This window comes from Xenopus tropicalis, chromosome 2 (genome assembly GCF_000004195.4).
Source record: "Xenopus tropicalis strain Nigerian chromosome 2, UCB_Xtro_10.0, whole genome shotgun sequence".
In the NCBI taxonomy this organism is placed as follows: domain Eukaryota; kingdom Metazoa; phylum Chordata; class Amphibia; order Anura; family Pipidae; genus Xenopus; species Xenopus tropicalis.
This window is the reverse complement of record NC_030678.2, coordinates 124391853-124409792: the sequence shown is the minus strand read 5'-3', so window position 1 is coordinate 124409792 and position 17940 is coordinate 124391853.

The window sequence follows — 17940 nt, the reverse complement described above, 5'->3', positions numbered from 1 at the left end:
TCTAAAGTCTGCAGTGATGTAAACTATGAGTTGTATTATCTGTAACTACTGTGACTAAAATGTTAGTCATAAAGCAAGACACAACTGCTGCTTCATAAAAGAAAGGAACAATACTTAGCCGTTACACACAATTGCCTATGCAAGAACAAAAATGTAGGGGTCATTAATAGGCATGGGGGAGCAAGTGCAAGGACAGTAATGGGTCCTCTCCCCCCTGCCCCTCTTTTTTGGTGCCAAAGGGGATTAATGCTCAACAGAAGAGCTCCTGTGTTTGTTGGTCAAAAATATATATATAGCATACAGCACCACTGAATTTCTATTTGAATATTTATTGTGGATTATCATTTGGCAGCTTAACTATCATATATTTCACAGGTGAATGCAAAGTATATTGCATTGGGAAACATTATGGGTCCTTTGCTATAAGGAAATGCCACTTGGTTAATATCCAGAAACAGCAATACATGAAGCTGACTGTTTTTAACGTTTGGAACTTGCTGTTACATCTGCTGTAATTCACCCTTACACACACCACACTCTGTTGCCTGGACTGTCATTTAAGGAGCCATATTTTATATTTTATAATCTGCTCCTCAGTGCAGAGTGCCACAGCATTTATTAAACACATAATTTCCATTTAGTCCCAGTTTAATAGCATACAACATTTATAACCAACACGTGAAGTTTTGTATAAACATGTAATCCAAATTTTCCAATGTTACCTTCACAGGACCAGTACCCTGCACCAGCGACAACTGAAACCAACTCGGTGAGCATGCAGTGGATCCTGCATAAATCCAATAAATCACTGCTGTTCAACTGACCACCGCAGTGTGGCCCCCCCCACCTGTCTGCCTGCTTTGATGGCTTAACTTTGTGTTAGCTGTAAATGGTATCAGTACTGAGTTTAACTGGCCCCCTGCATGGTTTTCACCTCAGATTCAGGCTGTAATCCCCCTGTATTGTTTAAAGATGTAATCCCCTGTACTTTTCACACGTTTTAATCTCTATATTGTTCACCACCTGCATTGTTCACACCTCAGGCTCAGACTGTAATCACCCACCTTGTTCACCTCTTCACACCTTAGACATTACATGTACTGCTGGGCCTATGCTGCCTGTGTGTAGGCAGCATAGGGTAGGCAGAGTAGGGCACTCATAGGCAGCATAGGGCAGGGAGGGTATGGCACACACAGGCAGCATAAGGCAGGGAGGGTATGGCACACACAGGCAGGGTGTCGCAGGCAGAGTATGGCATACACAGGCAGCGTATGGCACACACAAGCAGCATAGGGCAGGGAGAGTATGGCAAACACAGGCAGCATAGGGCAGGCAGAGTGCTGCCTGTGTGTGCCATACTCTGCCTACCCTGCCTGTGGGAGGTGAACCTGGCAGGGGTTTGATCTGGGAGTTTGTTAGCAGTTGGAAATAGCCATTAAATGGTCCCTAAGAAGTGTAATTATATGCTGGGGGTTGCTGTGCTATACACAGGGGAGGATGAGGCATATGGATTTAAGGTATATCTTAATATGACATAATATAATTCTTTCACATATGAATAATGGTTGATATCCCTGCACTGAGGACCAAGCAATTGGGTTTTTGCTGCACTACCACCATTGTAATAAAATGGGTGTGGTTTAAAGTGGATATGGTTTAAAAGGGGGGAGTGGTCAAAACTGGCTTCCATTAGCGTCCCTCCACCATGTATGCAAGAGAAATTCCAGCCCTCGGCACCGCAGAAGTTGGACAGCACTGCAATAAATCATTAACATCACAGGGACAACAGCCCTCCAAAACAGGAATCACATTGCATCAGGTAAGTAATCACTTTTACATCAATTTACAGTTCCCCAACTGCCCATAACCCGTTGTCTATCCAGAATATATCTTCCAAAATATCATGCCTTACCACCAAAGATGAATGCCTGAATCCTCAAGCAAATACTGTATGCTGTGACATAATAATTACCTAGCTATGGGTGGGTGGGAGGGACGCTCTTTCCTGTGTTCACTCTGCTTCAAAATGCGTGTTCCTTTACCTGTTTCAGCAGCTTTGGCTTCAATTCTTCTGGCCCTACACTACCATGTCAAGTTTATATGTCGAGTTTCAAGGCCAGAAAACACAAATTTTAGGTAATCAGCCCGTACATGTTGAGGCAACATGAAAAAAAATAGTAAATATACTTTTGTCATTTATTTTAAACTGATTTGAAAACATTTTTCTAGCATAAATCATTTTACATATGAAAATTAAGCCTGGAGAGGCAGAAATTTAGTTTGTGAATTTATTGAGTTGTTTTTTTTTTTGAAGATTTTTACTAAACTTGAATTTGTACTTATTTATTTAACAAAATGGAATCTCACAAAGCTTGACTGTTAAACTTATATATGCAAAAAAACTGTAAATAAAAAAAATGGAATCTCAAGGAATCTACCTCAACTCATTAGTAGAACTTGACTCACTAAATTGAACTTAGTAGAACTTGACTCACTCACTTTTATACACTAAATATACCCTTACCTATACTATCCAAGCCATGCATTAACAGAATTTGCCAACACAACATTACCTGGGAAGACATTTCAGAACCTCACTGCCCTCACTCTGAAGAACCACCTAAGTTGTGCTTCTGTTCCTCTAATCTAAAGGGGTTGCCTCTGGTGCGCTGATCATTTTTATGGGAGTAAAGATTCCCTGCCATGGGTATACAGTATAATGTACATGTAAAGAGTAATCATGTCCCCTCACAAAGTTTTTTTTTTCCCCAGAGAGAACAAACCCAACCATGACAGCTTATTTTTTTTTTTTTTAAATGACAGAACTGTTTTATCTTTTTCCTTTGGTGCCTTGATATCCAGAACTCTGTCTATAAGTTCTATAGAAAACATCTGAAATTCATCTGCTTAAAATTAGCATTACATTATGAAAATATTACGACTCAAGGCAGCAATGGCCATCTTTATTTAATATTATCATATGTTTCATTCCCCCCAAATCTTCTGTTAATATTTTACATTTAAAACTGATTTCCACAAAGCAGAAAATCATAGTTATTGCTTCCTTGTTAATTCCTTCATTGAAAATATTTTCTTTATCTAATGTGTGGTCCAGATGTCACTTGTAATCTATACCATATGTGGTACTTAGGAAGAATGAAACATTCATTAACTAATTGCTGTACTGCTGTTTGTAAAGAGCAGCGTTCAGCTATTTAAATCTCAGTTATGTGTTACATTTTCAAAACATTTATTATATTTTGATATAGAATTAAAGATTAACATATATTAAATTAGAAAATTGTCTTCTGTAGCATATGCTGTGTTTTAAAATGACCAAAATATGTAGTGACATGTTTAACACAAAATGCAGAAAAACATGAAGCTCAGTTTCTCACACAGATGCCTTTATTGTTCCATTTAATGGCTCTTAATGTGCTGGGTATAATTTGTGGGATACGACATATAGCACTCATTAACCTTCCATAAATACTTACCAACATATCTGGTCTGTACACATTTCCAAATTTAGCTCAATTCAGAATTATTTTAGGATAAATTAAAATACTTTTAAGTGGGTTGAAAAGGTTGGTCAGTACATCATTTAGATGCATTCATATTGGATAACTCTGCTAGTAAACATTTGAAAAACCTAAAGGCAAAAAAGGATACGGGGATAGAGGTACATATACAAGATTCTATAAAATATTAAGGTTTTAAGGAATACAAATAGCTAGAAGATTACATATTTACAGACCAGTTAAAGTAGACACACGTAGAAACAGGAACTTATTTGTTATGGGTATGCAGATTCAGGATTTGGTTTGGGGTTCAGGCGAATACCAATTATTTTTGCTGGATTCAGATGTCTGAATATTCCGATTCAAGTCACTGAAATTCTTGTGACCTTAAGGCACTATGAAATCAGTTTGGCATTCAAACTGATTTTTTCCAATCCCTAACATTATGGATTTTATGCAATTAATTCATTGAGTTATATGTAAACATATCCAGCAGTTTCTCTGATTAAGGATTATATAGTTTCTCTGAATAAGGATTAGAGTTACTTATGTAGGGTGATAAAATGCATCCAGTTTGTTCAACCGTCTACGTACAGTAGTAGGTTCTAGTATAACATACCTTAGAAAGGGCCCATAAAAGGGCAATTCATACTAAAAAGACACAGTAAGCATCTTGGACAGTTCTATCATCTATCTATCTAGAAAAAAAAAAATCAGCACATAACAATATAGGACCATTTTCTGCAGGAATGATAACATAATGTTTTTAGTCCTAAGGTTGTACATACATGTAGTGATGGGCAAAAACATTCGACAGGCATGGATTTGCATCGTATTTCTGTGTTTTGGCATTGGCTGATTATTTTGCGAAACGGGAGACAAAATTCGCCGTGGACAAAAGGAATTGTCGTGAGCATCAAAAGAATTGTCGCTTGCATCAAACGTATTGTCGCGTGTCAAAAGAATTGTCTTGTGTCAAAAACAATTGTATCTTGCTTCAAAAATAGTCTCTTATCAGAAGAATTGTTGAGAGATTCACTACATGCATGCAAGCCACTTATACCATTAATAGGACCACCAAATTCTCAATGCAGAAGGGCCAAAGTATTTATGGATGATAAACTTACCTTAGCAAGAAATGCCAGTCAGCAGCAGAAGGATCAAGCAATCCTGTAAAAAAAGGGTATAGATTCTCTTGTGAAGCACTAGTAAGGAACTATCTAGAATATGATGTGCAGTTTTGGTTTCCAGTGCTCAAAGGGAATATTATTCAGAGTATATATAAGAGCAACTAAGTTAATAAAGGGTATAGAATGTTTCAGTTATGAGTAAAGACTGGCAAAATTGGGCTTGTTTATGCTGGAGAAGATGATCTTAAAAGACCAGAAAATGAAAGGGTTTTAAAGTAATTAAAAAAGAATGTACTGTTGCTCTGCACTGGTAAAATTAGCATGTTTGCTTCAAAAGCACTAATATAGTGTAGATAAACAAGCTGCTGTGTAGCCATGGGGGCAGCTGAAGTATAGGGCTAAATGGTACAGGTTTAATAGCAGATAACAGATAAGCTCTGTAAAACACCATTGTATTCTACAGAACATATTTGTTATCTGCTATGTAAACTTTTCAGAATGAATAGCTACCCCAATGGCTACACAGTAGTGCTTATTTATATAAACTATAGTAGTGCTTTTAATTACATTACTTTAAACAAAATTCTTTTAGATAGCTTTATGGAAGGGTTGGGTGGCTTTTTAGGAATATAGAAACACAGGGTTACTGAAATTTACAGTACAAAGTTGATTTACAGACAGGTATGGATGCTGTCTAATAGATGCAGTAAAAAGATTTAATTTCTTCACCAAGGCAAACTGAAGATGTGTTCAAATGGGGAATTTCACTGTCTGTTTTAGTCAGACAAGTTTTATTTGAACAAAAAAAAGTTGAACTTGTATGTCATTTTTCACCTCACTTATGTTTCAACCTCACTTATTATTTTACTGTGTCACGATTCTACATTTTAAAGTACTAATAAACAATTTATTACAAAAACTTGGCTTGTTTTCCTTTACAGATATATTTGCGTATAATTTCTCTTCATGCTGTTTTATTAACCTTATACTAAGGCTCTCTTACTGTTACATTAAATGCCACTTTTGATCACTCAAACTTTGTTCAAAACTAGCCTCACATCAGAGAAGGTTTTCACAGTGTTCCAATCACTCTGACATGCTGTACAAATGAGTTATCTAACAAGGAATGCCTTTGTATGTGTGAGATTCTTTATATTTATATATATATATATATATAGAGAGAGAGATAGAGAGAGAGAGAGAGAGAGAGAGGGAGAGAAGGAGAGAGAGAAGGAGAGGGAGAGGGGAGACATAAGGTGCACACACTAAACAGTTGCTTTATCTGGGTGCCAAAAATGGTTGACTAGCAGCCATCCAACCATTTTTTTATAGAGTGACACAGGACTTATATCAGGCAGTGGTGGATGTGTGTGTCCCTGCACACCAAGGGGCCTATTTACTATGTTGTGTAAAATATAATTTGATGGAAAAAAAGGCTTTGCCATCTAAATGCCAGATTTTACGCCGTTATTTTACATTAGTTCCGGTGCAAGGCAAAAAACAAGTAAAAAAATTACTCAGATTTTACTCTGTTTTTTACATGGCAAAACCTGCCGGTTGTGGCGCGGTTTTTTACACAGTGTAATAAATCTGCCCCGAGTCTGACAGGATAAAGCAACTTTGTGGGGGACTCAATGCTAATTTTCCAATTAAAAATGAAAAATAGCATTGCAATCTGCAGATTTGAATCAAGGAAACCTTTTTTATTAGTAAAAAATGAATGGTCCAACATTTTAGTTTGCTGTCCCTGAGGAAGATCACACAGTTGTCACAGTAGGCACAGCGCAAGTGTGTCAATAGCATCACCCAATTGTTACCTTAATAAAGTCACAATTCTGGGGTAAATGCTGCAATGTTGGGGAAAAATTGCACTTTGCTTACTGCACTTGCGAATTTACATGTGCCCTATCACACAATAGATGCAGATACCTATGCACGACCCAACTGCATATAGCGGTTGTAAATGAGTCCCAAAGTCTTCAAGAAATATGCTATATAATCCACTAATATAAATTTATGTGCTTAGTTAGGATCAGTTGCAAGGTACTGTTTTATTAAAACAGTCCTCTTTTTAAAAAATGGCTAGTAGCTGGTCAGCAGCCCTTAATGGGATTTACCTGTATTTGTTATTTGTACTATGCAGAATCTGTGTAACAGCCATCAGTCTGTGGTTATGGTTTCCAACTATATCCTTTTATTTATTGGGTCCAGTGGAATAATCCTCCATGTATTTGCTTAGACCTTATACAGGTACAACTGGCATAAGAGGTGACACTACAAACAACACTCAGCACTCACATGCTCTTTTGTATGATTGTTACTCTAAAATCAGGTAAAACACTTTATGGGAACGAACATCACAAATAGCGAAACTTCTCTTAGATATATTTTTACACAATTATGATATTTGACAAGCCACAATGAAGTGGAAAATGTGCAGATGCTATAGGTTACATAATGAGTATAAAGAATCCTGATCTGCCAAGTAAAATTCAGTGGACTAACTGATGAGGAATTGCATATTTCAGGCCAATTTTGATATTTCTATCTCAAGTTTAAGCCATCTGTCTAGGAAAAAATGAATTATACAATTCAGTCACATATTGCAGGTCACACAACCAGAGAAACTAAGAAAAACATCCCTGATGGATTGGCTAAAATCAGTAACACATTTATTTTGATGAAAGATAATGGATTTTCAATACAATAATTTTTCAGATACAATTATATGTACTGAAAAGAAAATATAGGCACTGTTTATTGCTTGTAAAGTATAACTACTGTGTGTCATTAGAGGGTCATTATCTCAATGACAATTTTAGCAAATACCCATTAATTAGACTTATTTTCAATGCATTGCGTTTATATATTATGATGATGATTAGTAGTAGTACATGTATGTTATTTATTATATAAATGTCTAGTGGCCTTGTTTTCCAAATTAGAAATCTTTCCATTGCACCATGCCATAAGACTTCTAAAGACATTTACAAGGTGTTGTCCAATTATTGCAGAGAAAAAGCAAATCAGTCAAAACATTAAGCTGTGTTTATTATTTAAATAACATTCTATGGGAAATAACTTTCCTTTATACCATTGCTTTCTGCATAATGAGTATCCATATAATAGATCCCATACCTGCCGTAATCGTAACAGCAGTAGTAGCATTATTAGAAATAGTAATTAAAAGTGGATATCAGGCAGTGCAGCTAAAATGTGTTTCTTTTTGAAATGTGTAAGGAGGGTATCCATATATTGATCCTGCAGGAGTTAAGGACAATTATGAATCACTTTAATCTGTAAACATTCATTTACTTTTCCCTTGTGTTAAGACAATTTAATGATCTTATCTTGTGATGAGCTATATGATATAGTAAATTAGGCTAAATTATTTTTGGAGTGGCTGATAAATGACAATAAAATCAAATATTAAGTTTTTAGGTGTTTTAGGTGTTTATTTTTCCATTTTAAAGACAATACAACACATACAAAACATTAGCTACAGTCAATGTAGCTGTTAACTTTTGCAGTCAGATTAAAAGGTACAGTACAGAGATTTATTGTTATTAGAAATATGCTTCTTAAATCTATTAACCTGCTTATTAGGACTGTAAGCTACTCATACTGTAACACTGTACCATTCAAACAATACAACAGCATGCAATAGAAGATAACTAGTTATACACAAAATATATTGGATTCAAGATTTCCTGATAAGTGTTCTGAACCAGAAAGGAAAGGAGGTCTTTGTCCCCTAGAACATGCAATCTTAATGATGTAAATAAGAACCTGCAATTAACAATGACTGTGCATGATATATACCAAGACAGAATTAGATGTTATCCCAGTGCTCCAAGAGGTAGTCTGAGCGATATTCTCTACTGTGAAATTCAGGGGTGGCATTCCAGAGTGGGCGCTGTGAATAGATGGTGGTTCTGAAGGATGGGAGAGCCATCCAGAAATCTATACAAACAAAAGTATGAGTGAGAGATGTGGTGATGTGCAGAGGAAATAAAAGCTTTGAAACTTGTAAAAATGATTTTGTTAGGTATATATATATTTAAATGGTGAAAGTTGAGAAGAGAAGGATTTTAGTAGCAGAGTTGTAATAGTCCTGGTCTGACAGAATGAGGGTATTTATAAGTGTTTTAGCTGTTATTTGGGAGAGAAAGGGATTCATTTTTGCAATATTGCATAGGAAAATGTGACGGTTTTTTTTATTTTGGTGTTCAAGTGATTCAAAGGAGAGGTGAGAGTCACACATTACCCCCCAACAGTGTGCTGGGTCAATAAATCAATGAGCACATCATAAGTACTATTAGTAAAAGTCGAGTAGGGCCTGGTAAGGTCAGAAGGATGATCAGTTCCATTTTTGTTAGGTTTGATTTGCAATGGAGCTGGTTCATCCAAGAGGAGATATAGTAACTAGTAGGTACTTAGAGGTCTGAGTCTGAAATATACAGACCAGTTAAGGATTCAATAAATATGTACTGTACATTCTGGAGAAAACCTGTGCACCTACATCATTGGGATTAATGAGCATATATCCCCATTTGTAATGAAATGTACAAATGCTTGCTTTAAAAAGGTGACTGGTAAATACTTCCTAGTGATTGGTTGTGAAAGGTGATTAGACCTGTAGCAAATGTTGAAACTTTTATTGCTTAATTTCTGTAGTGGGTTCCAGAAAAATGAGAGATAATATTGTACCACAAGCCCCTTACTGGCAAACTCAGGGGCAAATTTATTATAGTGTGTAAGCCAACATCTCCAGTGACGTTCCTCATAGCAAGCAATCAGCAATTAAAATTTAATTGTCACCTACAAGTTAGAAAACAACAAACAAAAAAAATGCCATGGGCATCATAACCAGTGATTGGCTTACATAACCCTGTTAGACTCTATATAGCCTGGAAAAGGATTGTGGAAACAAAGGAAAGAATGGAGCTGGCATTTCAGTTTTCCTCAGTGAGAAATGTAAAAATAACTTGATGCACTGTAAATTAACCTCAAATTGTTTGACTTTCCATATTATGCTTGCCATGGTTAGGTCCAGCCACGAAGTTCTAAAAATACAACTGTTTTTGATGTCACAGTAAAAAAGAAATCTTTTGCTCTGGCACTTACAATACTGCAAAAAAGATTTCAAGATATGTTCTAAGGAGAATTCTAAAAAGAACTGAATAGAGGAACAGTCTCTTTTGTTACCAAACATTACTGTATATGGAATGGCAAAAGCTAAAAATCCTAACAAGATTCTTTAAACTTGCAGAAAAAAAGTATATAAATTGTAAAACTGCATTGCAAACTTAAACTAAAAAAAAATAAAATAATTATGGTTTCAGTAAATCTAATATTATAATATAATATCTAATATTATAGGATCTTCTAAATAAAATACAATTTTAAGAGGTTACAAGGTTACAAAATCTTGTATGTGGGTCTGCTGCTAGGTATGTATTAGTTCATGTATCATGTTCATATATTAGAAAAGAATATACTTCTGACTGATCCCACACTATTAGGCTGCATACTCTCAGATACAATGGGGCAGACTTTAATGACGGATACGTGTTTTCATCAAAATGTGCATTAACGTCTCAGCAAAAGAACACTGGTGTACTTTCGTCAGAAATGTTTTTGCTGACCAATTTACTGCAGTGTAACTTCCTTTGTGCGAAAATTTACTAAGAACACTGGCGTACTTTTGTCAACAATGTTTTTGCTGACCAATTTTCTGTAGCGTAACTTCCTTGGCATGAAAATTCACTAATATATTTGTGCTAGTGTCAATTTAAATTCAGTAGGTATATAAAGAACACATGTATGTATTTATTAGTGATATTGCTAAACCTGGTGGAAGTGGCCAATTCTTTTTCAAAATGTCCAAGGCACCGAAAGGAAGACAGAGATACTCTGTTGTCCTAGGTCAACATTTTCCTGGCCAAAGACACAGGTGATCCTGCTCTAAGCAGCACAAGATCTTCTTCCTTGACTACTAACATAACCCCTAACACTCTTTTTAATTTTTTTTAGTTAATCCCACCTGACCCTGTTGAGAGCCCCAGTTCAGCAGCACCTCCTTCAAAATGAGCATGATCTTTCATAAAAGGCCCATAGGGGTGTTTGGAAACTGCATTAGTACATAATGTTGTAAAGCACTGGGCCAAGTTGTTGAGTAAGGATTCCCAGTGCACTTCCATTGCTCGTAAAACACTCTTATGAACTGAAATACAATCAGCAGTCAGTGATGTCAAAATCAGCCACTAAGACTAATATTGGTGTATGGAACACTTTTTTTATTCCACATTAAAATCTGGAAATTAAAATTAATCAATGTAATATTGGTTGACTTCCTTCCCTTGTCACATGTCCTGTTCTGCCATATTAGTGTTTGTCTTGTTATGTACCTGACAAGATGCCAGGGCTTGGATCACTCACTGGCCAATCTGCCTATGAATTCAGTTTTGCTAACTGAGAATTATGACATTGTGCCTATCTCGGTGCAGCACTATTAGACACACAAAAGGCAGATAATAGCAAGGCTGCAGAGAAGACTAAAAAGTTTTGGGCACAGTTTTGAACTCTACAAGTTGTTAAATGTTAGACCAAAAATGTTTATCCTTTAAGGAAGACAAGCTGCCCATACAGAGCAGGAGCTAGTGGCAGAGGAGCAGATTGAGAAGCATCAGCCTGCACCTAGTGGTGAAATGCAGAATGTTCATATGTTTCATACAAATTATAATGCCCAACCAAGGTGAAGAAAGCCTTGAGGAAGTTATGTAGGAGCCCAGACAGGAGGCTAGCGAGGAGGCCACACAGGAAGGAGCAATCCAGGAGCCCACCCTGTGGGAAGAGCTCCAAATGTTAAAAAAAATGGTGGAGCCAATAGAAAAAAAAATGTTTATCTTTAAAAACGCTTTTAATTTAAAAAAAAAAAAAAAATATTTATTTCTTTGAAAAAAATTCTGCAGAATTTGAGAAATAAAAATGTTGTAGTTAAAAATTGTGTTTTTTATTACAATTAAATATTTGATGGTAAATATATGTAAGAAATAATGTACATGTAGGGACCCATAGGGTTAAGCTCCCTATGGTGTTATCCCCTACCTTTATGTTATCTGTGCTGTAATAGGGCAGAGCCCTCTACACTCAGATTTCAGTTCTTAGGCTACCCACTCTAGGTTTAGCCCAGGTTGACCACTCCCCTTGTGCAGACTATATAGTGTCTGGCACAAGGAAGTGTCTTCCTCTTTGGCTGATGGTGTCTAAAGGCTCCTGTCACTGAGCCTGAGGCATTGGCCCCAGTAAGGAGAACTGCTTGATTGTAAGTCGGGGACAGGGCCCCGTGAACGAGGTAAAGCCAGCACAGACAGTTTTATTATAGCACCCTCTAGGAGAGGTGAGAGTAGTCAGATTATCTAGCAAGGGCAGTCAATAGCCCCAACTAGGAGTTGTAACAAAGGGTTTAGTCTACCCAGGCTTTGTGTGCCATTTCTGCAGGACCGCGGTTAAGACATAGTATTCAGGCAGTTTCTCACCCTGATCAATAGTCGGCCGGAGGGATCCATTCCAGATAAAGGGCATCCATTCCTGATTACAGCTAATCCTCTGTGCATTCTAAAAAGGGGTTATTCTGTTCCTAAAGTGTCACATCTGCTGTACTATCTGTGACCATCATATACTGCTGTGTTGTGAGTATAACCCTGCTGCACTATCAAGTTGTGCCTTTGTCCAAATAAATTGTACTATAGTTCATGAGCAAGAACCTTTCTGGCGTCCATTATTCCATCTACACCACACAAGCTCTTATCTAGTTATAGTTCAACTACACCCTCAGCTCCATCAATACCTCCCATATAGCGGAGGCCCACTCCTGTGCATTAAGGTCGCATGTAACACATGCTCTACAGCACGCTACTAGCCTGGGTTTTGTCATATCCTAGCCAAACAAGTGTTACATACACATTATTGGATAGTGTTATGAAAAAAAACATGTTTATAACCTCATTGAACACATTGTCTTGTCAGCTGCAGAATGAACAAAGTCCGAAATAAGGAGTGCTATTTATAGCATGCGTTAAAAATCTTATCACTTCTTATTTTTCGCTCGATTCACTAAAAGGACACTTGTCATAATTAAGAAGCGATGTTCTTGGCGTTATTTATCTTGCGTCGACATATTTTCAAGCAATATATTACGCAGCGCACAACATATTACGCAGCACGCGATATTTTACGCAGAGCACAAAATTTTTAGAACGGTAGTCTTCAGAAAGTAATGGTTACGTGGGTAAAATATTGCACGCTGCATAATATGTTGTGCGCTGCGTAATATATTGCTTGAAAATATGTCGTCCCAAGATAAATAACGCCAAGAACATCGCTTCTTAATTATGACAAGTGTCCTTTTAGTGAATCGAGCGAAAAATAAGAAGTGATAAGATTTTTAACGCATGCTATAAATAGCACTCCTTATTTCGGACTTAAGTGAATCAGGCCCATTATTGTTAAAGTTAAACAACATTCATAAGCTATTTATAACAAATTGTAACACAGGGGTCCAAATTTCTATGTATTAATGCATGGGCAAACCATATAGATATGTTAATGACTTTAATGAACCACAAACAATCAGCAAGTTAAGATGATATTATTTATTTATAATAATTTATAATCACAAATACAAAATTATTTGTGGGAGGATGGCAGTCAGCATGTGTTCATGTTCATGTTCGTTAGCAATACAGGAGTTTAAAAATATGGTTTACATTTACAAAGTATACAAATAATTCCACTTTAAATATGATAAAATGCATGCGATTTGACACCTGGATATGATGCCTTTGTTTGAGTACAACATATGATGTTGCTGACAATCATTGTGAGGATATAGCTTTATTCATTCACAAGAACCTGGCAAAATAGAGTTTGCCTAAAAGGGTACCAAATATAAACTTTCACGGGGTTGATAAATTACCGAATTTTCGATTCTTCGTCTGGGTGAAAATTAGCTTAGCAAAACGATGCAAAAGTTCTCCAGAATTTTTACGCTAACGAAGTATGTTACTCGCCTTTTAGTAAATGTGGGACATTGCTGCGAATTGTCACTCTTTAGCGAATGTGCACCAATGTATATTGTAAATGTTCTATACCCACTCTGTTCTGCTCCATTCTGTCCTGATCTTGTTCAGCTAGAATTGTGGAAAAAAAGCACAGCATTGTGGGTAAAAACATGGCCTATCTGTTGTCTCACAGGATACAGACACATAACAACAAGTTTTTATAAAATAATGCATTTTAAGATACAGACCAGTTAAGCTGCACATTAAAGACGCTTAAAGTGCCTTCTTCTTCCTGCCGACTCCCCTGCCTTTGTGACTTGCAAAAAGCCAAAGGAGGAAAATCAGGATGAAAGCATTTTTGCATGCCTTTTCTGTTTCATTTGCATTTCATTAATCTGATAAGCTGAATATTGCCAGCCAATAACTTGTCCAAAGGTATATGACCCCTATAATTTAGCCAGTAAGTACTGTGTGGGTCTGAAAAAAGTCACATGATATATAAAGTATATAAAGTAGAGCATGGGTTTTGAAAAAGTTAATGTGCTCATCTCACTGCTGGCTTACTCTTATCAACCAGTGGCAGGTATGGATAGTCAGATGCTAGTAACAGGGGAATTCCTCCACATCAATCCCAGCAGGCATTACATATTAAGGGTGAAGACACATAGAGCGAGTAGTAGCAGCTACTTTTTCACGGCTACAAATCTCCAGAAAATACCCTGCCATAGACAATACCGAGAGTTGCCTCTGCTAAAACACACATAGAGACAGTTATCAGTAAATGATCAGCGTGGTATGTTTCTGTAGCCACGATAAGTAGCTGCTTCTAGTAGCTCTGTGTGTCTTCACCTTTATTTTTATTTGTTTATAATGTAATCTTTCATTCTGTTCTTTGTCATTTTGCCAAATCCATGGATGAAAAGGTTACAGACCCCCCATATGTAATAAAAGACACTTAGGGCACATTCATGAAAACACGAGTTTGAATCCCTAATGGGATAAATTTGGATTGGATACGATAATTTCTTAAGATCACAAATATGCTTACGGAAAAATCATATTAATCACGATAATATCGTTAGGGATGTAGCGAACATCGCCAAAAATGTTCGCAGACCCGTTCGCGGACTTTCGGCAAAACTCGCGAATATTTGCGAACTTTGCGAACCCCATAGACTTCAATGGGAAGGTGAACTTTAAAACCTAGAAAAGCCATTTCTGGCCAGAAAACTGATTTTAAAGTTGTTTAAAGGGTGCCACGACCTGGACAGTGGCATGCAGGAGGGGGATCAAGCAAAAATTTATCTGAAAAATACTTTGTAAAAAAAACGCAAAAAAAACGCAAAAAAATAACGCCAAAAAAAACACCAAAAAATAACGAAAAAAAAAAAAAAAAACACCAAAAAAAAACGCCAAAAAAAACCGCGGCGAACCCAAAATGGCGAACATCGCCAAAAGTTCGCGAATTTGCGGACTTGTGAACACCCGATGTTCGCGCGAATTAGTTCGCACAAATTTTGTCACAAAGTACGAAAAAGTAGCGAAAAATACGAAAAAGTCACCCAAGGTATGAAAAAGTCGCCGAAAATACACTCGGAGCATCAAAACGAACGCATGGAACTTTCGTGGATTAGAAAATGTCCCCCTAAGTTTGCCCAGTATTGGTAACCCATAGCAACCAGTACAATGTTTGCCAGGTGACCAGAAAATTGTACTTGCTGATTGGATGCTAAAGGTTACTGCTCCTGGGTAAACATAGGCTTTTTATTACATTAACCCCCTTTTTTGAAGCAGGGCCTAATTCTTTTTCAGTAGGTACCAAGGACATTTATTAAGACATGAACGGTCTGAGTGTATTTTCGCAGGTTTTCTCGCGCTTGCGGGACTTTTTCGGAAAGGTTCTGCCGCTGTTTACAATCGTTTGGTACGAAAATTTTGTCACTTTCGGATCGCCAATACGATATTATCGTGACTAATACGATTTTTTCGTAAGCATATTCGTAATATTTGTGATCTTAAGAAATGATCGTATCCAATCCGAATTTTTCCCATTCGGGATTCAAACTCGTGTTTTAATGAATCGGCCCCTTAGTTTACCTGTGTTATTAAATGCTGTGGTCTGTAGGAAATAGATATAGCAATCAGTATTCCAACAAAATAGGGTATCCTTAGGTTGTAAAAGTCTTGTAGCAGTTTGTGCGGCAAAGAGCATGGATTGTTACCACTAACTTCAGTTATATATTATTATATGGTGCCATCTTGAGTTGGTTTAAAGCATCCTCCTGATTTCAGTTATCTGCTTGTTAACCCTTTAAGTGCCAAGGGACGTAGATTCTACGTCCCAGGTACCAAGGGACCAAAGTGCCATGGGACGTAGAATCTACGTCCAATGGCACTGTCGGGTTTACAAGCGCTGCGCTCGCTTTTAAAGCAGCGCAGCGCTTGTAAAGCCTTCACAACCCCCTAGGCAACGAGCGAATAAGGACATACTCACCGATCCGGTCGCCCAGCCGCACCGATCGTCGCTCCAGCCAATGACAGCAGTGGACACGCATTGATGACGTGTCCACTGCTGTCCCTTTAAATAGCGCCGCCTACTGTCGGCTCCCTCACTCCTGCTGCGCACGTTGGACCGGATGGAGCTCCCCTGCTGCCTGCCTGCTGGATTTATCGACCCTGATCGCCTCTGATCGCCTGCCTGCCTTGGGTAAGCTGAACTACAACTCTCTACCACTGTTTATTTTGCTTATTTCTATCTCAACTGTCTAAAAATTTTATTTTTTTTTTTTCAATTTTTTCTTCTATCTTTGTCATTATTACACTTTTGTACACATACACACTTATTTACAACTTTCCCAAGCACACACAGACACTTACACACACACTTACACTTACACTTTTTTTTTTTTTTTTTCTTTCTTTCTTTTCTTTTCTTTCTTTCTTTGCTTTCTTTGGCAGTCTTTTTTTTTTTACTAAAACTTTATTTCTGATCTTGCTCTATAATTATCTGATTTATTTGGTTGCATTTTAGTGTTTTTTTGGCATTTTCATAATTGATTTCTGTTTTTGAATTATTCTATTGCACTGTAACTTTTTTATTGCTATTGGGTGCTGAATTTGCAGTGACGTTGGTGGATCCAGGGCTCTGACCACCGATTTCATTGCAATTATTGTTCTTCTGTTGGTTTAGGTGGTTTTATTGGATTTTACTGATTTTATGGTGTTTTATCTTTGCATTGTTCTTTGTGTGTTTAGTGCCCCTAAAAGGTTGCTTTTGCAGTGACATTGGTGGATCCAGGGCTCTGACCACCGATTTCATTGCAACTATTGTTCTTTGATTGCTTTTAGTGGTTTTATTCCATTTTAACTTCATTTGATTTCAGTTGTTCTAGAAAGGTCCAGAGGTGCTAAGATTGTTCTGGTAGTTTCTATTGCCAAGGTTTAGGCTGATGCCACACATGGCGTAGGGCTGATTTTTTCAGCAAGTGGAAAAACGATTGCCGAAAATTCAGCCCTACGCTTGCTACTTGTGCCTGCACCCGAATGAATGGGATACGCTCGGGTGCAGGCAAAAAAAAAGGGGTGCATAGAGTGCAGCCCCAATATTATGCATTTTCAGGTTTGGTGGCCATGTACTTATGCGCAACCAGACATAGGTATCGTTTTATTCAGGGGAACTTGCAGATTGATGGTTAGTAAGTTTTTGGTAGTTGCCATGGAGATTTTGGGGAGAAATCTAGGTTTTTTATCTGGTTTTTCCTTGATTTCTGACCAAAGCGCTGACTTCTGCAAGGGACTGCGGCCACAATTTTCCATGTAGAAAGAGAAGAATGGTGTCTCTGAATAGCTGAAGGTGTGCACTTTTCGTAAATATATAGATTGTGGGGGTTATCTCACAGGTAGGGGGGGTTAACACTGAAAAACTGCAGGTAGTGCACATAGAGCGCAGCCCCCAAAATTTCAACTGAAATTGCCCTTATGCATTGCCCCTGTTTTGGGGCATTTGGTGGCCACGTCTTTATGTGCACCCATACATATGGGGTATCGTTTTATTCAGGGGAACTTGCAAATTGAGGTTTAGTAAGTTTTTGGTAGTTGCCATGGAGATTTTGGGGAGAAATCTAGGTTTTTTATCTGGTTTTTCCTTGATTTCTGACCATTTTCCTTGATTTCTGACCAAAGCGCTGACTTCTGCAAGGGACTGGGGCCACAATTTTTCATGTA